Here is a 27,109-nt window from a genome sequence, read left to right as displayed (position 1 = left end):
CATCTTTGTGGTTTGATGTTTTACTGTTTTCATGATTTTTGATTCTTTTCTACCTCCAATTTGTGTATCTCTTCTAGTGAGATTTATATTTTTACATGGTATCATGATGGTAGTTATCATTCTTCCACTTCTGGGTATAGGACTACGTTAAGCATCTTTGATAAGGTTGATTTGCTAGTCTGAATTCCTTTACTTTTGCTTATCTTGGAAGGTCTTTATTTGTCTTTTGATTCTGAAGGATAGTCTTGCTGTGTATAGTAATTTTGGTTGACAGTCATTTCTTTTTTAGGACTTGAAATATATCATTCCATGACTTCCTTATCTATAGGGTTTCTGCTGAGAAATCAGCATTTAGTCTAATGGGGTTTCCCTCAAAGGTGACCTGGAGCTTTTCTCATGCAGATTTAGAAATGTTTCCTTTGTCTTGTACTTTGGACAGTTTGACCATTATATGTTGTGGTGAGAATTGTTCTGGTCATGTCTATTTGGGGCTTGATACCCTGTATGTAGATGTTTATGTCCTTCCCAAGATTAAGGAAGTTTCCGGTAATTGAGTTAATAAGTTTTGTATGCCCCTGACCTCTATTTCTTCTCTTTCAGGTATGCCAATGAGGCAAAGTTTGTTTTTCAAGTGGTATCCAACAGATTTTGCATGTTCTCTTCATTCTTTGTTACAGTTTTTAATGTCATCTGACTGTGATATTCCAATGATGTCTTTTCAAACTCTGATATTCTTTCTTTTGCTTGATTTTGATGCCTATATACTATTTTTTATTCATGGTGTTAGAGATTGAAAACAGGGCTTAAAACTTCTGGTCCTTCTGCCTCAGCCCCCCAAGGATCTGGGAATTACAGGTATATGCCACTAAACCTAACTTGAAGCTTGCAATTGAATTCTTTATTCTTTTTTTCAAATTCTGTTGGTGGTATTTCACACCTGTCTTCAAGCTCTGATTTGCTTTCTTCTGCTTGGTTTTGAGGCTTTATTCCTTTTTTCAATTATTTTTTCTTTTTCTTTATTTTCACAGTACTGGGAATTGAACACAAGGCTTTGAACATGTAATCCTCCTGCCTCCGCCTTCCAAAAAGCAGGAATTACAAGTATGTGTAGGTGCACCCATCTTGAGTCTTTCAATTGAACCCTTTACCTCACATATATAGCTCTTTGTTTCCAAGATTCCTGATTTTTCAATCAAAATCTCTTCATTTCTTTGCTGAAATTTTCATTCATGTCCTGGATTGTCTCTCTGATTTCATTTAATAGTTACCTGGATTTTCTCAATCTCAGTGAACTTGGTTTTTCTTTTGAAAGATCATTCTTTATAACTCTTGATCTGGGATTTCACACACTTTGATATCTTTGGACTCTTTTGCTAGAGAGTTGTAAACTTCAGCAGTTATCATATTACCATGTTTATTTTTTCTCATATTTCTTCTGTTCCTATGTTGAGATTTACACAGCTGGTGAAATGGATATCTCCACTACTATTATGGGAAGGCCTTCAAAATAAGCTGCTTTCTCATGAAGATGTAGTTTGGGGTGTCAGTCTGTTCTGCAATGCTGAGTTTATTTCCAGCTGAATGAGGGAGTATAATCCACCTGTCGCTTCTTTGGCAGTATTAGTGAGTCTGGGCACAGTGCATTCTGTATTGGAGTTGGAGAAAACCAGTCGCTGCAGGTTGTGGAAGAGGGGGGACAATCTGTCAGTGTAGGGAGGTATGGTGTAGTTTGCAGTGGGTGCACCTGTGTGGTTACTCCTAGAGTAGGAGTGGTGGCTCCTTTTGGGTGATGGGAGTTTCCTCAGACACTCTTGATAATGGCTCTGTTACTGGAATGGGATCTGGCACTGGCTGTTCCAGTTGTGGTGAGGAGTCCTCTCATTATACACTGGTGCCAGCCCAGGTGCTTCATGGGATGAGGCGAGGACCAGGAATCACAGCTACTCCTCTGTGACTTCCACACCAAGACTTCTCAGTAATGTGTATAAGGTGAGGGGGTGAATGAGACAGGGGACCTGCATAGATGTGGAAGCAGAAAATGTTGTGTTTTTCCTCTCTGCAGCTTCTGGGGGCGTGCCTGTCCAGGAACAGGACCTCACTCCGACCCCCACATCACATATGCACATCTGGCTATGGAATGATGGCCAAGGGCTTTTCTGTCCCTTATCTTTCTGTAGTAGCACCCCTCAGGGATTGAACTGGAGTGGGACACAGCTGAAGCTGGGAAAATTTCCCGTCAGCGGAGGTGCTTGCATCAGAGGGGGAAAGCAGAATGCATCTGGCACAGCTGGGCAGTTTCCCACCATACTCCTTTGGGTTGATCACTCTAATGACAACTTGGGGCTTTTCTCTCCCCCTCCCTTTCTTCCATCTGTAACACCCACCAAGGTGTGGGTTACAGCTGGGTCTGGGTAAAATTCCTCTTTGCTCAAGGGTTGCAGGAGGGAGAGTGAGTTTGGAATGCAGATGGTGTCAGTTGGCAAAGTTTCTCTGTGGAATTTCTTAGGCTGTGCAACTCAGGGGTGGGGCTGTGGCCAGGGCCACAGCTGATTGCTCGAATCTGCTCCAACAACCTCTGTGGGTGAGGGAGAAGTGGAAACTCAGAGTTCCTTCTCTACCCTGCTAATGAAAGTTGCCCCTGTGAGGTGCTGGGGGAGAAGCAGTGAGAACCCTGCGGGTGACAGTCCTTAGTTCTGGCTCCCATGTGAAACCACACATGGCTGGTCACGTTCCTAATCTCAGAGAGGGCAGGCTCCCTGATCCTCTGATTCTAGTGGACAGCACCCTCTGCTCCTCTCTGCATTGCAATGCCCATTCCCCACTATGTAGCACACTCAGCTGGTTCGTGTCAGAGCCAGTCCTCCAAACCAAGTCTGGTTCATGAGGCAGTGAGCCAGTGCACTGCTACATCTGTGGAGTTCCAGAGATGGGAATATGCATGGGATTCTGACCCCAAAAGCAGTCTAAATTCAGACGATAGTTCCCTTTTCAACATGGCTCCTGGCGACAGGATCCTGAGGGTTCACTGAGAGAAGATGTGAATTCCTTTTTCCAAAGCCAGACTACTGTGTAGACCTCAAGCCTCTTGTCCCTTTAGGCTGCAAGCCTGCAAGGGTGGGGGCCATGAAACTTGCCAATAGCAAGGGCTGTCAGTACTTGTAAGGACAGAGTTTGCTGGGTCTCCCTCTTTCACCTTCACCCCTGCCATGGGACACTCCCCCTCCCCCAGCTGTGGAGCCAGCAGGCAGGTGATGGGATGTTTCATTTCTCTTGCTATACTGCTGTCCCAGGTCTCTGCATTTTACAAGGTTTTGATTTCTCTACTGTTGAATTCCAGTGTCCTCCCGTGGTCACTTACCTCAACATGCCCCTATTCACCTGTTGCTTTGGTTCTTTGTGGAGGAGCAGGTGAGTGCTGGTTACCTCTATCAGCCATCTTGCCTGCCTCAATGGCAGGCATTTTTAAAAAAATTCTTTGTTGTTGATGGACCTTTATTTTATTTATTTATTTATATGTGGTGCTGAGAATTGATCCCAGTGCCTCACACATGCAAGGCAAGTGCTCTATCACTAAGCCACAACCCAGGCCCCCTCCGTAGCATTTTATATGCTAATTACAACCTTTCTCGGAAAGAAATCATGGTGGCCATATATTCACCATAGCTTACCAAAAATGCCTAGGAAAAGATTTAGCCAAAAAAGTAAATGACCTTTGCAAATGAAAATATTAAAACACCGATGAAAGAAACCAAAGTAGACAAAAACATAAGACCTGAGACTCTGAAACTTCTAGGAGACAACATGGGGGAAATCTTTTAAGACATTGGTACAGTAGATGATTTTCCTAAAAGGATCTCAGAAGCACCAGAAACTATAGAAAGAATAAACAAAAGGAATAACATCAAATTAAAATGCTTCTGCACAGCACAGAAACAGTCCAGAGTGAAGAAACAATCACAGAATAGGAGAAAATATTGTCAAACTATAGCTGTCAAGATGATATCTCAGGGTTGATAACCAGAATATAAAAGGAATTTTTAAAAATTAATAACAACAACAAAAATAACTAAACCGAAAAAATGGGCAATAGGGCTAAAAAGAGATTTCTTGAAAAAAGTTATATAAATGGCCAACAGGTATATGAAAAATGCTCCACATTGCTAATCATCAGGGAAATGCAAATCAGAATTACAGTGAGATACCACCTCAACCCAGTAAGAATGACTGTTATCAAAAAGAATAAAAGTGCTGGAGAGGATGTGGTGAAAAATGAAGTCATATGGAAAACTGATGGGAGGGAAGATGGCCGCTGCGTACGGGGGTTGCTGAAGTGCTGAGCGTGGTGCTCAGAACAGCGGCTTTAATAGAGATTTCGCACAGTCTGTTAGAGCTCCTTTCACCGTTAATCTGTAGCGGACCTCTTTGCCAAGCAGCAGGAAGAACAAAGAGATCGAAAAAGAGAAGCTTGGCTCCCGGACGCCTGGCTGCTCAGAGACGCGAGCGCTTTGCTCCCATCTGCTTCCTCTTTCGCTTCGCTCCGGGCAGAGAAGCTGAGTGTGTAATCAGCAGTGGATTGTAAGTACCCGAGGCAAAGAAAGCTCAGTGCGCCCCGCCTTTTTTTCTTTTTTTTTTTGAATATTTTTTATACAGGGAGAGTTTGTGGATTGGGATTGTTGGCGGGGCTGTGGTTTCTGTGCCGAAAATCCACTCCGCGGGAGCCGCCATTTGCTTTCTGCTTGCTGTCTTGATGGCTCTGTATACATTGTCCGGCAGCCGCACCTAGAGGTTGGAGCTGGGCTGCGTGCCGAGCCCTGTCCTCCGAAGGCTGGACTGCAGCCTCGAGCGCCTCGGTTGCCTGTTCGCTGCTGCACCTTCGGGCAAAGCATGCTCTGGGGTCGTTCTGCACCCCCCTGCCAGGGGACCCGTGCTCCGGAGGAGGGGGACGGAGAGCCGCAGCTGCAGCCGCTTGGGCCCCAGGGGCCGGGCACCGGGCTGAAGAGCTCCGGAGGCCAGGGCGGCTCTGCTACGGTCGCAGACGAGCCAGCGTCCGTGAGCGCGGCTCAGAGACGGAGGCGACGGCGGCAGGGTTTCATTTCTAGAAATCTGGACTGGAAACAGAAGCAGCAGTTTGTATAACCCCAAGAACTTGCTTATGCCAGGAAGCTGTAAGGGCAACATGAATATCACTGAGGAGATCTAACATGGTGGCAGGCGCAGAGAGATCAAGTCTCTGACATCTTCAACTGCGAGGGCATAGGGAGCCGTAAACTGTCTAAATGCTGTTTGCTCAGGATCACTAGGCAATGCTGAGCTGACGTGGATCTGGGGTGTACAGGCTGGGCCCCTCAGAACACACACACAGAGCCCGAATCGGAGGCAATTAAGCTCCGGTTCGCCTGCTTCGTGTGACTCAGCACTAACGATCCCACTGAAATAATTGGTCGGCCCTTAGGAACTTACAGAGGTAAAAGCCAACCGAGCCTTCATAGGCAGTGGCCACAGGACTGAAATGGGGATTGGGAGAGACAGTCAGGACCCACCCGTTGCATTGGTCACCCAGCAAAGGGAACGAACGGTCACCATTTGCATGGGAAACCACCATGGCAGAGAAATGGCGTCACAGGCGGAGGAGATAACTGCATTGAAACCAGCGTGACAGGTGTGTAATCCCCTAGTCATCTCTCTCCACACAGCGGGGAAACCTTAAGGGCCACTCCCAGCTCTCCTGTGAACGCAATAACCAGACCGAGGGAATCAGGAGTGGCGAGGGACTCGCGGCGCGGAACTCCCGGCTACCGCTCCCACCAGTGCTGACAACTGAGGGCTCTTGCACCAGCTACCAGGGGCGTGGCTACAGGAGGGCAAGCAAATTCGCTGGGGGATCTCAGCCCCAAGCTCTACAAACTTAGGGTCTGAGGGAGGCAAACAGGGAGAGTGAGCCCAGGTGTTCATGAAAACAGGGCTCCCAGGAGCAGCAGACCTGGCGTGTAGCCAGTATTGTGGTGAGCGCCACAGGTGAGCATGGCCTGGCTTGAGGAAACGAAAGACAAGGCCCTAAACACTCAGGATTGGAGACCCGCCCAGTCTAGGAGAAAGAGCTGCTGCACAGTGAATGGTTCCCACCTATTGAGAGGAGAAGCTTGGCCCAGTGGGCACAGCTCCACCTACTGGAAGAGAAGTTAATAGAACTCTAGGACTGCATTTATTATTATTATTATTATTATCATTTTTTTTTTCTTTTTCTTTTTTTTTTCTTCTTTTTCTTTCATTTTCAATTTTTATTTGTTGTTGTTCTTTAACTTTTTTTAATGTTTCTAATTTTTTTTTTAATTTTTTTATTTTATTATTATTATTTTTTTAATTTTAATTTTCTTTTTTTTATTATCATTATTATTTTTGTTAAAAATTTTTTTCTCGTCTTTTCTTTCTTTTTTTATTATCTAATCTTTGTTATTTTTGTTTCTTTTGTCTTTTCATTTCTTTTCAATTTTCTTATTCCCCCTTCCTTGAATTCTACCTGCCTACTCTCATTCTCTTTAGTGACTTCTTCCCTTCCCTTCTAATATCTTTCCTCCCAAGCATCAAATAAATCTATAAGAGTAAACAGAAACTCAGCAGTCAAACAGAACAAGAAGTAACATGAGCAGCATAAAAAAGCAAGGAAGAAAAGGAGTACAAACAGTGAAGGACAGCCTAAATATTCAGGAGGACCTAGAGTCAGCAGAAAAATGGTCATATAAAGAACTCAAGGAATACCTTAGACAGATGGAATGGAACCTTAAAGAAGATACGAGACAGCAAATCCAAACAGTGAAAGAACACTTTGAAAATGAATTACATAAACAGATAAAAGAAGAAGTTAAGCATCTTTATCAGGAGATAGAGATTATAAAAAAAAAAACCAAACAATAATTCTAGAAATGAAGGAAACGATAAACCAAATTAAAAACTCAATTGAGAGTATCACCAACAGAGTGGAGCAAGTAGAAGCCAGAACATCAGATAATGAAGACAAAATATATGATCTTGAAAAGAGCCTAGCCAACTCAGAAAGGCTGGTTAAAAACCACGAGAAAAACATCCAAGAGATATGGGATAACATAAAAAAACCAAACCTACGAGTCATCGGGATAGAAGAAGGTACAGAGATTCAAACCAAGGGAATGAGTAGCCTGCTGAATGAAATAATTACAGAAAACTTTCCAGAAATAAAAAAGGAAACGGATATACAAATTGTAGATGCATACAGGACACCGAACACACAAAATCACAGTAGACCAACGCCAAGACACATTGTTATGAAGATATCCAATATACAGAACAAAGAGAAAATATTAAAAGCTACAAGAGAAAGGAGGCAGATTACATTCAGGGGTAAACCAATAAGGTTAACAACGGATTTTTCATCACAGACGCTGAAAGCGAGAAGATCCTGGAACAACGTATTTCAAACACTGAAAGACAATGGATGACAACCAAGAATTCTGTATCCAGCAAAATTAAGCTTCAGGTACGACAACGAAATAAAAATCTTTCATGATAAACAAAAACTAAAAGAATTTGCAGCCAGAAAACCAGCATTGCAAAGCATCTTGAGCAAAACACTACACGAGGAAGAAATGAAAAACAATAACCAAAACCATCAGTGGGAAGTGCCTCTATAAAGACAGAGGGCGGGGGGAAAGCTAACCATGGAGAAACAAACTAAATTAAAAAAAAAAGAAGATAAATAATCAAACATGGCTGGAAGTACAAACCATATATCAATAGTAACTCTAAACGTTAATGGCTTAAACTCTCCAATAAAGCGACATAGGCTGGTAACATGGATTAAAAAAACGAATCCAACAATATGCTGCCTCCAGGAGACACATCTGATTGGAAAAGACATACACAGGCTGAAGGTGAAAGGTTGGGAAAAAATATACCACACACACGGTCCTCGTAAGCAAGCAGGGGTGGCCATCCTCATATCGAATAAAATTGACTTCAAGACTAAATTAATCAAAAGGGATAAGGAAGGACACTTTATACTGTTAAAAGGAACCATTCACCAACAAGACATAACAATTATCAATATTAATGCACCAAATAATGGTGCTGCGACGTTCATAAAACAAATTCTCCTCAAGTTCAAGAATCAAATAGACCACAACACAATAATTATGGGTGACTTCAACACACCTCTCTCACCATTGGACAGATCCTCCAAACAAAAGCTGAATAAAGAAACTATAGAACTCAATATCACAATCAACAACCTAGACTTAACTGACATATATAGAATATATCAACCATCATCAAGTGGATATACTTTTTTCTCAGCAGCACATGGATCCTTCTCAAAAATAGACCATATATTATGCCATAGGGCAACCCTCAGTAAATATACAGGGGTGGAGATAATACCATGCATTTTATCTGATCATAATCGAATGAAACTGGAAATCAATGAGAAAAGAAGGAAGGAAAAATCCTACATCACATGGAAAATGAACAATATGTTACTGAATGATCAATGGGTTACAGAAGAAATAAAGGAGGAAATCAAAAAATTCTTAGAGATAAATGAAAATACAGACACAACATATCGGAATCTATGGGACACAATGAAAGCAGTTTTAAGAGGGAAATTCATCGCTTGGAGGTCATTCCTCAAAAAAAGGAAAAACCAACAAATAAATGAGCTCACACTTCATCTCAAAGCCCTAGAAAAGGAAGAGCAAAACAACAGCAAATGTAGCAGAAGGCAAGAAATAATTAAAATCAGAGCGGAAATCAACGAAATTGAAACAAAAGAAACCATTGAAAAAATTAACAAAACTAAAAGTTGGTTCTTTGAAAAAATAAATAAGATCGACAGACCCTTAGCCATGCTAACGAAGAGAAGAAGAGAGAGAACTCAAATTACTAACATACGGGATGAAAAAGGCAATATCACAACAGACGCTACAGAAATACAGAAGACAATTAGAAATTATTTTGAAAACCTATATTCCAATAAAATAGAAGATAGTGAAGACATCGATAAATTCCTTAAGTCATATGATTTGCCCAGACTGAGTCAGGAGGATACTCACAACTTAAACAGACCAATAACAATAGATGAAATAGAAGAAGCAATCAAAAGACTTCCAACCAAGAAAAGCCCAGGACCGGATGGGTATATAGCGGAGTTTTACAAAACCTTTAAAGAAGAATTAATACCAATACTTTTCAAGTTATTTCAGGAAATAGAAAAAGAAGGAGCTCTGCCAAATTCATTCTATGAGGCCAACATCACCCTGATTCCGAAACCAGACAAAGACACCTCAAAGAAAGAAAACTACAGACCAATATCTCTGATGAACCTAGATGCAAAAATCCTCAATAAAATTCTGGCGAATCGGATACAAAGGCACATCAAAAAAATTGTGCAGCATGATCAAGTAGGATTCATCCCTGGTATGCAAGGATGGTTCAATATACGGAAATCAATAAATGTTATTCACCACATCAATAGACTTAAAAATAAGAACCATATGATCATCTCCATAGACGCAGAAAAAGCATTCGACAAAGTACAGCATCCCTTTATGTTCAAAACATTAGAAAAACTAGGGATAACAGGAACTTACCTCGACATAGTAAAAGCTATCTATGCTAAGCCTCAGGCTAGCATCATTCTCAATGGAGAAAAATTGAAGGCATTCCCCCTAAAATCTGGAACAAGACAGGGATGCCCTCTATCACCACTTCTATTCAATATAGTTCTCGAAACACTGGCCAGAGCAATTAGACAGACGAAAGAAATTAAAGGCATAAAAATAGGAAAGGAAGAACTTAAATTATCACTATTTGCAGATGACATGATTCTATACCTAGAAGACCCAAAAGGGTCTACAAAAAAACTACTAGAACTAATAAATGAATTCAGCAAAGTGGCAGGATATAAAATCAACACGCATAAATCAAAGGCATTTCTGTATATCAGTGACGAAACCTCTGAAATGGAAATGAGGAAAAACACTCCATTCACAATATCCTCAAAAAAAAAAAAATAAAATACTTGGGAATCAACCTAACAAAAGAGGTGAAAGATTTATACAATGAAAACTACAAAACCCTAAAAAGAGAAGTAGAAGAAGATCTTAGAAGATGGAAAAATATACCCTGTTCATGGATAGGCAGAACTAACATCATCAAAATGGCGATATTACCAAAAGTTCTCTATAGGTTTAATGCAATGCCAATCAAAATCCCAACGGCATTTCTTGTAGAAATGGAAAAAGCAATCATGAAATTCATATGGAAAAATAAAAGACCCAGAATAGCAAAAGCAATTCTAAGCAGGAAGTGCGAATCAGGCGGTATAGCGATACCAGACTTAAAACTATATTACAGAGCAATAGTAACAAAAACAGCATGGTACTGGTACCAAAACAGGCGGGTGGACCAATGGTACAGAATAGAGGACACAGAGACTAATCCACAAAGCTACAACTATCTTATATTTGATAAAGGGGCTAAAAGCATGCAATGGAGGAAGGATAGCATCTTCAACAAATGGTGCTGGGAAAACTGGAAATCCATATGCAACAAAATGAAAGTGAATCCCCTCCTCTCGCCATGCACAAAAGTTAACTCAAAATGGATCAAGGACCTAGATATCAAATCAGAGACTCTGCGTCTGATAGAAGAAAAAGTTGGCGCCGATCTACATATTGTAGGGTTGGGCTCCAAATTCCTTAATAGGACACCCATAGCACAAAAGTTGATAACAAGAATCAACAAATGGGACTTACTTAAACTGAAAAGTTTTCTCTCAGCAAGAGAAACAATAAAAGAGGTAAATAGGGAGCCTACATCATGGGAACAAATTTTTACTCCTCATACTTCAGATAGAGCCCTAATATCCAGAGTATACAAAGAACTCAAAAAATTAAACAATAAGAAAAGAAATAACCCAATCAACAAATGGGCCAAAGACCTGAACAGACACTTCTCAGAGGAGGATATACAATCAATCAACAAGTACATGAAAAAATGCTCACCATCTCTAGCAGTCAGAGAAATGCAAATCAAAACCACCCTAAGATACCATCTCACTCCAGTAAGATTGGCAGCCATTATGAAGTCAAACAACAACAAGTGCTGGCGAGGATGTGGGGAAAAGGGTACTCTTGTACATTGCTGGTGGGACTGCAAACTGGTGCGGCCAATCTGGAAAGCAGTATGGAGATTCCTGGGAAAGCTGGGAATGGAACCACCATTTGACCCAGCTATTGCCCTTCTTGGACTATTCCCTGAAGACCTTAAAAGAGCATACTACAGGGATACTGCTACATCGATGTTCATAGCAGCACAATTCACAATCGCTAGACTGTGGAACCAACCCAGATGCCCTTCAATTGATGAATGGATAAAAAAAAATGTGGCATTTATACACCATGGAGTATTACGCAGAACTAAAAAATGACAAAATCATAGAATTTGCAGGGAAATGGATGGCACTAGAGCAGATTATGCTTAGTGAAGCTAGCCAATCCCTAAAAAACAAATACCAAATGTCTTCTTTGATATAATGAGAGCAACTAAGAACAGAGCAGGGAGGAAGAGCAGGAAGAAAAGATTAACATTAAACAGATACATGAGGTGGGATGGAAAGGGAGAGAAAGGGAAATTGCATGGTAATGGAGGGAGACCCTCATTGTTATACAAAATTAATATAAGAGGTTGTGAGGGGAATGGGAAAATAAACAAGGAGAGAAATGAATTACAGTGGATGAGGTAGTGAGAGAAGATGGGAGGGGAGGGAGGGGGGATAGTAGAGGATAGGAAAGGTAGCAGAATACAACAGTTACTAATAGGGCATTATGTAAAAATGTGGATGTGTAACCGATTTGATTCTGCCATCTGTATTTGGGGTAAAATTGGGAGTTCATAACCAACTTGAATCTATTGTATGAAATATGATATGTCAATAGCTTTATAATGTTTTGAACAACCAATAAAAAATAAATTAAAAAAAAAGAAAAGAAAACTGATGGGAAAGTAAATTAGCATAGCCATTATGGATAATTTAATCAAAGTGCCTTTAAAAGCCAAAACTAAAAATATTTTATACCAATACCATGGATGTTTTTGGTTACTATGTCTTTGTAATATAATTTGAAGTCTGGGATTATGATGCCTCCAGCATTGTTTTTCTTGTTGAAGATTCATTAGCTATTCTGGACCTCTTAGTCTCCCAAATGAAATTCAGAACTGTTTTTTTTTTTTTTTTCAGTTTTGTGAAGAATATCAATTGTGTTTTGACGAGATTGTATCAAATATTTAGAATGTTTTTGGTAATGTGGCTTATAGAATAGGAGAAGATCTTCACCCACTACTTCTCTGACAGGGCATTAATACCCAGGATATATTAAAAAAACTAAAAAAAAATCAGATGCACACACACAAAAACAAATAACACAATCAAAAGTGGGAAAAATTAAACAAGCATTTCTCAAGAAATATAAATGGCCAACAAATATATAAAGGAATGTTCAACATCCTTAGCAATACGGGAAATGCAACTCAAAACTACACTGAGATTTTATCTCACTACAGTTAGAATGGCAATCATCAAGAATACAAATAATAGTGAATGCTGGTGAGGATGTGGAGGAAAAGGTGAACTCAAACATTGTTTATGAGACTGAAAATTTATACAACCACTTTGGAAAGCAGTATGAAAATACCTCAAAAAATAACAAATGTAACCACCATATGACGTAGCTATTCCACTGCCGCAGTCTGGCTGGGCACAATCAGGAGCCACTTGTCAAAAGAAACTAACTTTATTTTTAGAACCACACACGCCAAACAAAACAGCCTCTCAGGAAAAACCCTCAGAGCCTCAACTGCCACCACCGGCTTTTCACAAGCCTCTCTCCCCCACCGGCTTCTCTCCACCTCCCACAATCCTCCTGCTCTTGAGGCCGATTGGCTGGGTCACGTGGGCGGAGCCAAAAAAGTCCCCCAATGAGCAGCTCCGTGGTCTGAAAGGGCAGGGAAACAGCCCAATGAGCATCTCCGCAGAGGAGCCAATCAGCTAGATGTTGCTGGGGCCGCTGTGAGCCAATCATCAGCCGGTAGCTGGAAGTTTGCTGGGGCCCCTTCGGCTGTGGCTCTCAACATCTCCCCCTCTCTGTTTAAACAAAAAGCATGTGGCTTAGGGACCGTGCCTGCCTTAGGTTGTCCAATAGTACATATGGTCCTTACCCGTTAGGTTGGTACCATTGCAATTGGATCTTACCCGTCATTGACTACCGGTCCAATATACAGCCACACCTGTGGAGAGGTCTTTGTACCAGCGGGGGGGTGAGGTTCTTTGCCTCACCTCTGTTGGCCCCCAAATTTTAGCTGGACAATCATGACAAGCAGAAGGGAGGAAGATACACCAAGCCAATTGACGGCTCCTTTTGGAAAAATTGTACCACCGATGACATCATCAGCAAAAATACCCCAACACTACCACAAGTCGCTGCACCAACAGATAGTTCACAATGCATACAGGTGAGTTCACAATGTGTCCAGGCAAGTTCTGCAAGCAGTTCAGTGATGGCTATTGCAGAAGCTGTAGATTGGTTTTATCTTTGACTTCACCAGCACTGGGATGAAGATAGGAATTCTGGCAATAATGGCTAAAGAAAAAATTATGTAACATTACAGAAGGCACTAAAAGAAAACAATTTTCTTAACAATTTACATTGTCTTCACCGGCACTGGGATGAAGATAGGAATTCTGGCAATAATGGCTAAAGAAAAAATTATGTAACATTACAGAAGGCACTAAAAGAAAACAATTTTCTTAACAATTTACATTATCTTTAAGAGAATTATTAAATATAATGAAAAGGAAAGGTGAAAGTAAACAAACAGATCTGTTAACCTTCTTTTTTGTTTACATATTAAAACAATCCTCAACAGTTGTTTACCCAATTTAAATTAAACCATATAAATCACGTGAAAAAAAATTTGGATCCATTTTATCATGAGCGCTCATCATATATGATATATGGACATACATACATTCAAACATATAACACAAAACACAAGTGTGCACACATAATATAATACATACAACACATAACATTATACTAAAGGCCTTATAACTTTTTACAGGTGAAATCTCCATTGCAATGTTTAAAAACTCTATAGTCAAAAAATAGAACTGATCAGCAAAACATTAACCTAGGTCTGTATGAGCTCAAAAAACAAAATAGAACTTCATGATATGGCAAAGGGCAATAATAAAATAGATATTGAAAAAAGCATCCTGGTTCTGTTGCAGATGTAAGAATAGCCAAACTGGAGTTTTGGATATCAGTTGTTATGGATTTGAGCCAAATCATCTTCTTTTTGGTCTGTAGAAATCGCTTTAGTTAATCTTTCTGGAATCCAAATCGGCTGCTGTTCTCCCTGTGGAAACACATAAACAGACCCCCGACTCCAGACAATCACTGGGTCAGGACCTTGGTTAATCTCTCTGGAATCCAAATCGGCTGCTGTTCTCCCTGTGGAAACACACAAACAGACCCCCGACTCCAGACAATTACTGGGTCAGGACCTTTCCATTGTCCTGTTAGAATATCCTTCCAAAGTACCTTGGGCTTATGTACATTTTTTGGACACATATGCCTTTCCGCAGCACTAAGTCCTGATGAATCCAAATTTAAAAAGTTTAGAGTAAAAAGGGTTATTTTAAGTTTATCTTTGGGGAATATATACCCCTTCCCAATTCCTTCTTTTTGCTTTAATAAGTACATTTTAATAGTTTGATGAGCTCTTTCAACTATGCCTTGTCCCTGTGGATTGTATGGGATTCCTGTTATATGAGTAATGCCAAATGTTGAGCAAAATTGTTTAAAAGAGGTAGAAGTATAACCAGGGGCATTATCTGTTTTTAACTGTTTTGGAACACCCACAGTGGCAAAATTTTGTAAGCAATGAGCTATAACATCTTTAGTTTTTTCTCCGGCATGAAGGGAGCCCATCAAAAATCCAGAAGAAGTATCAACTGTAACATGCAAATATTTTAATTTTCCAAATTCTGGCAAGTGTGTGACGTCCATCTGCCAAATATGGTTAGGTATCAATCCTCTAGGATTGACTCCAAGATTAACTTGTGGTAAAAAGGTCACAGAATTTTGACATTGTTTTATTATTTGTCTAGCTTGTTCCTTAGTTATTTTAAAACGCTTTTGTAAAGTATTAGCATTGACATGGAACTTTTTATGAAAATTTATAGCTTCTTCTAGTGTAGAGAAAATATGTATGTCATGTGTAGTTTTATCTGCTAAATCATTGCCCAAACTAAGGGCTCCAGGCAATCCTGTATGTGCCCTGATATGTCCTATAAAGAATGGATCTTTTCTGTCCCAGATTAGACTTTGTATAGTGGAAAGCAAAGAGAAAACAGTAGAAGAAGGGGAAATCCTACCAGCATCTTCAAGAGATACTATAGCATTAACTACATACTGACTATCAGAAAATAAATTAAATACAGAATCTTTAAACATCACAAAAGCTTGTAAAACTGCATTAAGCTCTACCTTTTGAGCTGATTGTTTGGGTACTAAAAATGTAAAAGTTTGATCAGGGGTAACTACTGCTGCTGTACCATTATTTGACCCATCAGTGAATATATTTGGAGCATTCAAGGTCGCGGGTTCGTTCCCCGTACGGGCCACCAAATGCCGCAGTCTGGCTGGGCACAATCAGGAGCCACTTGTCAAAAGAAACTAACTTTATTTTTAGAACCAAACACGCCAAACAAACAGCCTCTCAGGAAAAACCCCTCAGAGCCTCAACTGCCACCACCGGCTTTTCACAAGCCTGTCTCTCCCCCCACAAGCTTCTCTCCACCTCCCACAATCCTCCTGCTCTTGAGGCCGATTGGCTGGGTCACGTCAGAGCCAAAAAGTCCCCCAATGAGCAGCTCCGTGGTCTGAAAGGGCAGGGAAACAGTCCAATGAGCATCACCGCAGAGGAGCCAATCAGCTAGATGTTGCTGGGGCCGAGGAGCCAATCAGCTAGATGTTGCTGGGGCCGCTGTGAGCCAATCATCAGCCGGCAGCTGGATTGCTGGCAGCTGGAAGTTTGCTGGGGCCCCTTCGGCTGTGGCTCTCAACACATTCTATCAGATCACCATATATGAAATTAGAAATAAATGATAAAATAAAAATAGGAGTTACTCTAACACATGGAGACTAAATAATATACTATTGAATGAATAATGAATAGCAGAAGACATAAGGAAAGAGATTAAAAAATTCTTAGAGGTAAATGAGACACAGTGGCACATGCCTGTAATCCTAGAGGCCCTAGAGGATGAAGCAGGAGGATTTTAAGTTCAAAGCCAGCCTCAGTAACAGCAAGGCACTAAGCAACTCAGTGAGACCGTGTCTCTAAATAAACACACAAAAAAATCCTGGGGGTGTGGCTGAGTTGTTGAGTGCCCCTGAGTTCAATCACAGTACCTGCCCTCCAAAAAAAATCAGATGAAATATGTTGAGCTCTGTGTCATCTCTTATCTCTTCAAAGCCTAGAAATGATTGTAGCTTAGTCTGAATCATTCCACCCTCCTAATGTAAGCACATATTCTGAGTCTCCCAGAAAGAGGGCAGCATCAGAGATGTCCAGCCAAGAAGCTAGTGAAACTCTGCATGCAGACTCCTCTAACAAATTTGAACACTTTGGATCCAAATTGAGAGTAAACAAACTTCATAATATCTGAACCCCAGAAAGAACACTACTTCAAAAAACTGACCAAGAAATAATAGATTAGCAGGGCTGCTGAAGAACATTGTTAACAAGTTTTTTAAAGAATTTAGTAGTATAAGACATTATTCTCAAGTAGCTATAATTATTTGGTATTAGTACTTCTTCTCAATGTGGTATTAGAGACTGGATATAGTTGCAAATTTAAATTGAGTGAAAATACTAACATCAAGACATTCATTCACTCAACCCAGGACACATAGTAAAGAAAAGGCATCTCACTAAAAATTTCCTTATATATAAGTAGAAGAGATAATCACCCCAGAAGATGGGCAAAAATACTAACAGGCTGGGCCTGTAGCTCAGTGGCAGAGTGGTTGCCTAACATATGTGAGGCACTGGGTTTAATCCTTAGCACCACATATAAATGAACAAATAAAATAAAGGCATTCTGTCCACCTATAACTACATTTTTTAAAAAATAATAACAATATGAAAACTCAAGGAAACAAGCCACTCCAATAATCTCACAATACAACAAAACCGTGGATAGCACAGTAGAAGAAATGTCAGAAAATGAATTTAGAAAGTTGATAATTAAAATCCCCAATTAACTAAAAGAAGATCCAGGGAATACACTGAGAGAGAATACAAAGGAAGTGAAAGAACATTTCAATAAAGAGATAGAGTCTCTGAAAAAGAACAAAACAGAATTCCTGGAAATGAAAGACTCAATAAATTAAATTAAAAATTCAATTGAAAGAATTACCAATGAATTAGATCACTTTGAAGAACAATTCAGGCCTCAAAGACAAAGTATATAATCTTGAAAATAAAATAGACAATAAAGAAAAGGTGTTGAGACTATGACGAGAATATTCAAATAATCTGCAAAAACATTAAGAAACCAAATCTAAGAATCATTGTTGTATATGAAAGAAATGAAATACAAACTAAAGGAATGTGCAAAGTCTTCAATTAAATATCAGAAAAACCTCAGGAATGATATGGAAATCCAAAAACAAGATGCATTCATAACTTCAAATAGGCAAGATCAAAATAAAATCCTCTTCAAGACGTGTTATAAATAAAATACCAAATATATAGAACAATGATAAAATTGTAAAAGTTACAAAAGAAAAATGGCAACTTAGATTTAGAAGTAAGCTGATTAAGAATTTGTACTGATTTCTCAGCCTGTACCCTGAAAGTCAGGAGGGATTAAAATAATATATGCCAAGCCCTGAAAGATAATGAATTCCAACCAAGATTGCTGTATTTAGCAAAGCTACCCTTCAGAATTGAAAATGAAATAAAAAACTTTCCATGATAAACAGAAACTAAAAGACTTCATAACTATTAAGAGCTCTACAAAACATACTCAATGAGATATTTCACCTAGAAGAAATGAAAAATAAATATCAGAGCCAGCATATGGATAAATCTCATTAGAAGAATAGTCAGTTAAAGGAGAATCAAGTCTGGATTAATGAGAAATCAATCAAAATGGCAGAAAATAAAAATCATTTCTCTATGATAATACTGAATATAAACAATCTAAACTACCCCATCAAAACACATAGATTGGCCAAATATATTATTAAACAAGACCTAACCATGTGATGGTTACAAGGGACTCACTTTACAGGCAAATGTATCCAAGGCTATAGGTGAAAGGATGGAAAAAGGTGAACCATGAAAATTAAGACTCAAAGAAAGCAAGAGTAGCTAATCTCAGAACTGACAAAGTAGACTTCAAGCAAAAATTAATCAAAGGAGACAAAAAAGGTTACTTCATACAGCTTAAGGTAATCATTCAGCAACAAGATATAATGGTTTTAAATATTTATGCCCTTAACTTTGGTGCACCTACATAAACAAACAAATCCTATTCAATATAAAGAATCAAATAGGCCCCAATACAATAATACTGAGTGATTCCAACATAACTCTCTTACCAATAGACAGCTCATCCAGACATAAACTAAGACTCTTCAATATTATTCAAATGGACCTAACCAACATCTATAGAATGTTCCAACAACAACTGAATTCACTTCCTCCTCAGATGCACATGGGACTTTTTAAAAACTAGACCATATTTTAGGACACAAATCAAATCTTAGCAAATAAAATATAGAGATAATACCTTGTATATTATCAGATCATAATGGAATAAATAAAATCAATAAAATGAATGAAATCAATAAAAATATAAAAAGTAAGAAGTCATCTGAAAACCTGGAGACTAAATAATACACTTTCAAATGAGGAATAGGCTATAAAATAAATCAGGGAAGAAAGTTTTTAAATCTTGGAAACAAATGAAAACAGAGATACAACATATCAAAATCTCTAGGACAGTATGACAGTGATTCTAAGAGGAAAGTTTATAGCATTCAATGCCTAAATTAAAATAAATAGAAAGATCCCAAAATAAATGATCTAATTTTATAACTCAAAACCCTAGAAAAGGAAGTACATGCTGATTTCAAAATAAGTAGGAGACAAATAATATCAGAGCTGAAATTAATGAAACTGAAAACAAAAAACAATTATAAGATCAATGCAACAAAAAAATCAGTTCTATGAAAATATAAACAAGATTAATAAAATCTTATCCAAACTAACCAAAATAAAGAGAATACCTAAATTAATAAACTTAAGACATGAAAGAGGAGATATCACCACAGATACTTCTGATATCCAGATATCATTAGAAACTGTTTTGAAAATGTATACTGCAATCAATGGGAAAATCTAGAAGATATTGTATTTTAGTTAGCTTTTCCACCACTGCAACTAAAAGACCCAATCAGCACAATTATAGAGGAGGAAAAGTTTATTTGGGGCTCACAGTTTCAATCCATAGACAGCAGGCTCCATTCCTTGAGGCTCAAGGTGAGGCAGGACATCATAGTGGAAGAGTGTGGCAGAGGGAAGTAGCTCACACGAGGGTCAGAAAGCAAAGAGATCTCCACTTGCCAGATAAAACTTATACCCCAAAGCCACACTGCACCTGTCTTTAGTTCCCACTCAATCCCATCAGGTGATTATATCACTGATTAGGTTAAAGCTACCATAACACAATTATTTCTCCTCTGAACCTTCTTGCATTGTCTCACATGTGAGCTTTTGGGGGACACCACATCCAAACCATAACTCACTGACAAATTTCTAATTTGTCAAATTGAACCATGAGGATATAGAAAACCTAAACATATCAATAGCAAGTGCCAAGACTGAAGCAGCAATTAAAAGCCTTCCAACCAAGAAAAGCCCAGGACCAGATGGATTCTCTATTGAGTTCTACCAGACTTTTAAAGAAATTTGCCAAGAACTAATGCCAATCTTCCTCAAATTATTTCATGATACAAAAAGGGAAGAAACACCCCTAAAATCATTCTCTGAAGCTAGGATTACCCTGATACCAAATCCAGACAGACATGTCAAAGGGAAAAAAAACTACAGACTAATATCCCTGGTGAATACAGATGCAAAAATCCTTAATAAAATATTAGCAAACCACATTCAAAAACATATTAAGAAGATAATGCACCAAGATCAAGTGGGTTTCATCCCAGGGATGCAGAGTTGGTTCAACAGATACAAATCAATAAATGTAATTCACCACAAAAAAATAGAATTAAAGAATCACATGATTATCTCAATAGATGGAGGAAAAGCCTTTGACAAAATCCAGCACCATTTATGTTAAAAACTTTTGAGAGAATAGAGCTACATGGAGCTTACCTCAACATTATAAAGGCTATATATAACAAACACTAAATCAACGTCATACTGAATAGAGGAAAACTAAAAGCATTTCCTCTAAAATCAGGAAGAAAACAAGGCTGCCCATTCTCACTACTTTTATTCAATACATTTCTTGAAACTCTAGCCAGAGGAATCAGGCAAGAAATGAAAATTAAAGGGATAAAAAGAAAATACACAGAAGTAAAATTACATCTGTTTGGTGATGAAGTGATCCTATATCTAGAAGACCCAATAAACTTGACCAGAAGACTACTAGAATTGATTTTTAAAAATCAAAGCAGTAATAGGATATAAAATCAACATACAAAAGTCAATAGTTTTCCTATACTCCAATAATGAGCCTGTTGAGAAAGAAATCAGGAAAACACTACAAGAACTTCAAAAATAAAATGAAATACTTGGGAATAAATCTAATCAAGGAAGAGAAAGACCTTGTCAATGAAAACTATAGAATGCTGAAGCAAGAAATTGAAGAATACCTTAGAAAGTGCAAAGACCTTCCATGCTCTTGAATAGGCAGAATTAATGTTTTAAACATATTCAATGCAATCACCAAAAAAAAAAAAAGCCAATGACATTTTTCACAGAACTGGAACAGTTCTAAAATTCATTTAGGAGAAAAAGAGACTCAAAAGAGCCAAAGCAATACTGAGCAAGAAGAATGATGCTGGAGGTATATTAATACCTGATTTCAAATTATACTACAGAGCTATAGTAACAAAAGCAGCATGGTATTGGCATCCAAACAGACATGAAAATCAATGGAATAGAGAAGACAACACAGGGAGATCCAACATGGCGGCGGGCGCGGAGAGATCAAGTCTCTGACCTCTTCAGCTGTGCGGGCATAGGGAGTCATAAACTGTCTAAATGCTGTTTGCTCAGGATCACTAGGCAATGCTGAGCTGACGTGGATCTGGGGCAAACAGTCTGGGCCCCTCAGAACACACACCGAGCCCGGATCGATCGGCTGCATTAAAGCTCCGGTTCGCCTGCTTCTCGTGACTCAGCACTAACGATCCCGCTGAAATAACTGGTCGGCCCGTCTGAACTTACAGAGGTAAAAGCCAACTGAGCCTTCATAGGCAGTGGCCACAGGATTGAAACGGGGCTTGGGAGAGACAGTCAGGACCCACCCGTTGCATTGGTCACCCGGCAAAGGGAACGAATGGTCACCATTTGCATGGGATACCACCATGGCAGAGAACTGACGTCACGGGCGGAGGAGATAACTTCATTGAAACCAGCGCAACAGGTGTGTAATCCCCTAGCCATCTCTCTCCACACAGCGGGGAAACCTTAAGGGCCCCTCCCAGCAATCCAGTGAGCGCGATAGCCAGACTGAGGGAATCAGGAGTGGCGCGGGACTCATGGCGCGGAACTCCCGGCTACCGCTCCCACCAGTGCTGACAACTGAGGTCTCTTGCACCAGCTACCGGGGTCATGGCTACCGGAGGGCAAGCAAATTCGCTGGGGGTTCTCAGCCCCAAGCTCTACAAACTTAGGGTCTGAGGGAGGCAAACAGGGAGAGTGTGCCCAGGCGTTCATGAAAACAGGGCTCCCAGGAGCAGCAGACCTGGCGTGTAGCCAGTATTGTGGTGAGCGTCACAGGTTAGTGGGGCCTGGCTTGAGGAACACAAGAGAAGGCCCTAGGCACTCAGGATTGGAGACCCGCCCAGTCTGGGAGGAAGAGCTGCTGCACAGTGATTGGTTCCCACCTATTGAGAGGAGAAGCTTGGCCCAGTGGGCACAGCTCCACCTACTGGAAGAGAAGTTAATCGAACTCTATGACTGCATTTATTATTTTTTTTTCTTTTTCTTTCATTTTCATTTCTTTGTTGCTGTTGTTGTTCTTTAATTTTTTTTATTTTATTATTATTATTTTTTTTAATTTTAATTTTCATTTTTTTCTTATCATTATTTTTTAAATTTTTTTTCCTCTTTCTTTATTTTCTATTTTTTTTCTTTTGTCTTTTCATTTCTTTTCAATTTTCTTATTCCCCCTTCCTTGAATTCTACCTGCCTACTCTCATTCTCTTTAGTGACTTCTTCCCTTCCCTTCTAATATCTTTCCTCCCAAGCATCAAATAAATTTATAAGAGTAAACAGTAACTCAGCAGTCAAACAGAACAAGAAGTAACATGAGCAGCATAAAAAAGCAAGGAAGAAAAGGAGTACAAACAATGAAGGACAGCCTAAATACTCAGGAGGACCTAGAGTCATCAGAAAAATGGTCATATAAAGAACTCAAGGAATACCTTAGACAGATGGAATGGAACCTTAAAGAGGATACGAGAGAGCAAATCCAAACAGTGAAAGAACACATTGAAAATGAATTACATAAACAGATAAAAGAAGAAGTTAAGCATCTTTATCAGGAGATAGAGATTATAAAAAAAACAAACAATAATTCTAGAAATGAAGGAAACGATAAACCAAATTAAAAACTCAATTGAGAGTATCACTAACAGAGTGGAGCAAGTAGAAGCCAGAACATCAGATAATGAAGACAAAATATATCATCTTGAAAAGAGTCTAGCCAACTCAGAAAGGCTGGTAAAAAATCACGAGAAAAACATCCAAGAGATATGGGATAACATAAAAAAACCAAACTTACGAGTCATTGGGATAGAGGAAGGTACAGAGATTCAAACCAAGGGAATGAGTAACCTGCTGAATGAAATAATTACAGAAAACTTTCCAGAAATAAAAAAGGAAACGGATATACAAATTGTAGATGCATACAGGACACCGAGCACACAAAATCACAGTAGACCAACGCCAAGACACATTGTTATGAAGATATCCAATATACAGAACAAAGAGAAAATATTAAAAGCTACAAGAGAAAGGAGGCAGATTACATTCAGGGTAAACCAATAAGGTTAACAACGGATTTTTCATCACAGACGCTGAAAGCGAGAAGATCCTGGAACAACGTATTTCAAACACTGAAAGACAATGGATGCCAACCAAGAATTCTGTATCCAGCAAAATTAAGCTTCAGGTACAACAACAAAATAAAAATCTTTCATGATAAACAAAAGCTAAAAGAATTTGCAGCCAGAAAACGAGCATTGCAAAGCATCTTGAGCAAAACACTACACGAGGAAGAAATGAAAAACAATAACCAAAACCATCAGTGGGAAGTGCCTCTGTAAAGACAGAGGGCGGGGGGAAAGCTAATCATGGAGAAACAAACTAAATTAAAAAAAAAGAAGATAAATAATCAAACATGGCTGGAAGTACAAACCATGTATCAATAGTAACTCTAAACGTTAATGGCTTAAACTCTCCAATAAAGTGACATGGGCAGGTAACATGGATTAAAAAAACAAATCCAACAATATGCTGCCTCCAGGAGACACATCTGATTGGAAAAGACATACACAGGCTGAAGGTTAAAGGTTGGGAAATAATATACCACACACACAGTCCTCGTAAGCAAGCAGGGGTGGCCATCCTCATATCGAATAAAATCAACTTCAAGACTAAGTTAATCAAAAGGGATAAGGAAGGACATTATATCCTGTTAAAAGGAACCATTCACCAACAAGACATAACAATTATCAATATTTATGCACCAAATAATGGTGCTGCGACGTTCATAAAACAAATTCTCAAGTTCAAGAATCAAATAGACCACAACACAATAATTATGGGTGACTTCAACACACCTCTCTCACCATTGGACAGATCCTCCAAACAAAAGTTGAATAAAGAAACTATAGAACTCAATACCACAATCAATAACCTAGACTTAACTGACATATATAGAATATATCAACCATCATCAAGTGGATATACTTTTTTCTCAGCAGCACATGGATCCTTCTCAAAAATAGACCATATATTATGCCATAGGGCAACCCTCAGTAAATATAAAGGGGTGGAGATAATACCATGCATTCTATCTGATCATAATGGAATGAAACTGGAAATCAATGAGAAAAGAAGGAAGGAAAAATCCTACATCACATGGAAAATGAACAATATGTTACTGAACGATCAATGGGTTACAGAAGACATAAAGGAGGAAATCAAAAAATTCTTAGAGATAAATGAAAATACAGACATAACATTTCGGAACCTATGGGACACAATGAAAGCAGTTTTAAGAGGGAAATTCATCGCCTGGAGGTCATTCCTCAAAAAAAGGAAAAACCAACAAATAAATGAGCTCACACTTCATCTCAAAGCCCTAGAAAAGGAAGAGCAAAACAACAGCAAATGTAGCAGAAGAGAAGAAATAATTAAAATCAGAGCGGAAATCAACGAAATTGAAACAAAAGAAACCATTGAAAAAATTAACAAAACTAAAAGTTGGTTCTTCGAAAAAATAAATAAGATCGACAGACCCTTAGCCATGCTAACGAAGAGAAGAAGAGAGAGAACTCAAATTACTAACATACGGGATGAAAAAGGCAATATCACAACAGACGCTACAGAAATACAGAAGACAATTAGAAATTATTTTGAAAACCTATATTCCAATAAAATAGAAGATAGTGAAGACATCGATCAATTTCTTAAGTCATATGATTTGCCCAGACTGAGTCAGGAGGAGACTCACAACTTAAACAGACCAATATCAATGGATGAAATAGAAGAAGCAATCAAAAGACTACCAACCAAGAAAAGCCCAGGACCGGATGGGTATACAGCGGAGTTTTACAAAACCTTTAAAGAAGAATTAATACCAATACTTTTCAAGTTATTTCAGGAAATAGAAAAAGAGGGAGCTCTGCCAAATTCATTCTATGAGGCCAACATCACCCTGATTCCGAAACCAGACAAAGACACCTCAAAGAAAGAAAACTACAGACCAATATCTCTGATGAACCTAGTTGCAAAAATCCTCAATAAAATTCTGGCGAATCGGATACAAAGGCACATCAAAAAAATTGTGCAGCATGATCAAGTAGGATTCATCCCTGGGATGCAAGGATGGTTCAATATACGGAAATCAATAAATGTTATTCACCACATCAATAGACTTAAAGATAAGAACCATATGATCATCTCGATAGACGCAGAAAAAGTATTCGACAAAGTACAGCATCCCTTTATGTTCAAAACATTAGAAAAACTAAGGATAACAGGAACTTACCTCGACATTGTAAAAGCTATCTATGCTAAGCCTCAGACTAGCATCATTCTGAATGGAGAAGAATTGAAGGCATTCCCTCTAAAATCTGGAACAAGACAGGGATGCCCTCTATCACCACTTCTATTCAATATAGTTCTCGAAACACTGGCCAGAGCAATTAGACAGACGAAAGAAATTAAAGGCATAAAAATAGGAAAAGAAGAACTTAAATTATCACTATTTGCGGATTACATGATTCTATACCTAGAAGACCCAAAAGGGTTTACAAAAAAACTACTAGAACTAATAAATGAATTCAGCAAAGTGGCAGGATATAAAATCAACACGCATAAATCAAAGGCATTTCTGTATATCAGTGACAAAACCTCTGAAATGGAAATGAGGAAAAACACTCCATTCACAATATCCTCAAAAAAATAAAATACTTGGGAATCAACCTAACAAAAGAGGTGAAAGATTTATACAATGAAAACTACAGAACCCTAAAAAGAGAAGTAGAAGAAGATCTTAGAAGATGGAAAAATATACCCTGTTCATGGATAGGCAGAACTAACATCATCAAAATGGCGATATTACCAAAAAGTTCTCTATAGGTTTAATGCAATGCCAATCAAAATCCCAACGGCATTTCTTGTAGAAATAGAGAAAGCAATCATGAAATTCATATGGAAAAATAAAAGACCCAGAATAGCAAAAACAATGCTAAGCAGGAAATGTGAATCAGGCGGTATAGCGATACCAGACTTCAAACTATATTACAGAGCAATAGTAACAAAAACAGCATGGTACTGGTACCAAAACAGGCGGGTGGACCAATGGTACAGAATAGAGGACACAGAGACTAATCCACAAAGCTACAACTATCTTGTATTTGATAAAGGAGCTAAAAGCATGCAATGGAGGAAGGATAGCATATTCAACAAATGGTGCTGGGAAAACTGGAAATCCATATGCAACAAAATGAAAGTGAATCCCCTCCTCTCGCCATGCACAAAAGTTAACTCAACGTGGATCAAGGAGCTAGATATCAAATCAGAGACTCTGCGTCTGATAGAAGAAAAAGTTGGCTCCAATCTACATATTGTGGGGTCGGGCTCCAAATTCTTTAATAGGACACCCATAGCACAAGAGTTAATAACAAGAATCAACAAATGGGACTTACTTAAACTGAAAAGTTTTTTCTCAGCAAAAGAAACAATAAGAGAGGTAAATAGGGAGCCTACATCATGGGAACAAATTTTTACTCCTCACACTTCAGATAGAGCCCTAATATCCAGAGTATATAAAGAACTCAAAAAATTAGACAATAAGATAACAAATAACCCAATCAACAAATGGGCCAAGGACCTGAACAGACACTTCTCAGAGGAGGACATACAATCAATCAACAAGTACATGAAAAAATGCTCATCATCTCTAGCAGTCAGAGAAATGCAAATCATAACCACCCTAAGATACCATCTCACTCCAGTAAGA

General features: G+C 38.9%; 1 long non-coding RNA gene across 1 annotated transcript in view; it reads right to left on the bottom strand.

Annotated features, from left to right (window-relative positions):
- LOC139703090 (uncharacterized) overlaps positions 1–27,109 on the bottom strand; it is a 639,290-nt gene extending 612,181 nt beyond the window's left edge. The window contains exon 1 of the long non-coding RNA XR_011705579.1: positions 27,079–27,109. This is a non-coding gene — a long non-coding RNA (uncharacterized lncRNA). The remainder of the gene's footprint in view (positions 1–27,078) is intronic.

This window comes from Marmota flaviventris, chromosome X, assembly GCF_047511675.1.
Source record: "Marmota flaviventris isolate mMarFla1 chromosome X, mMarFla1.hap1, whole genome shotgun sequence".
NCBI classification, from domain to species: Eukaryota; Metazoa; Chordata; class Mammalia; order Rodentia; family Sciuridae; genus Marmota; species Marmota flaviventris.
The sequence above is the reverse complement of the archived record's forward strand: the minus strand, read 5'-3'. Positions and strand labels throughout refer to the sequence as shown.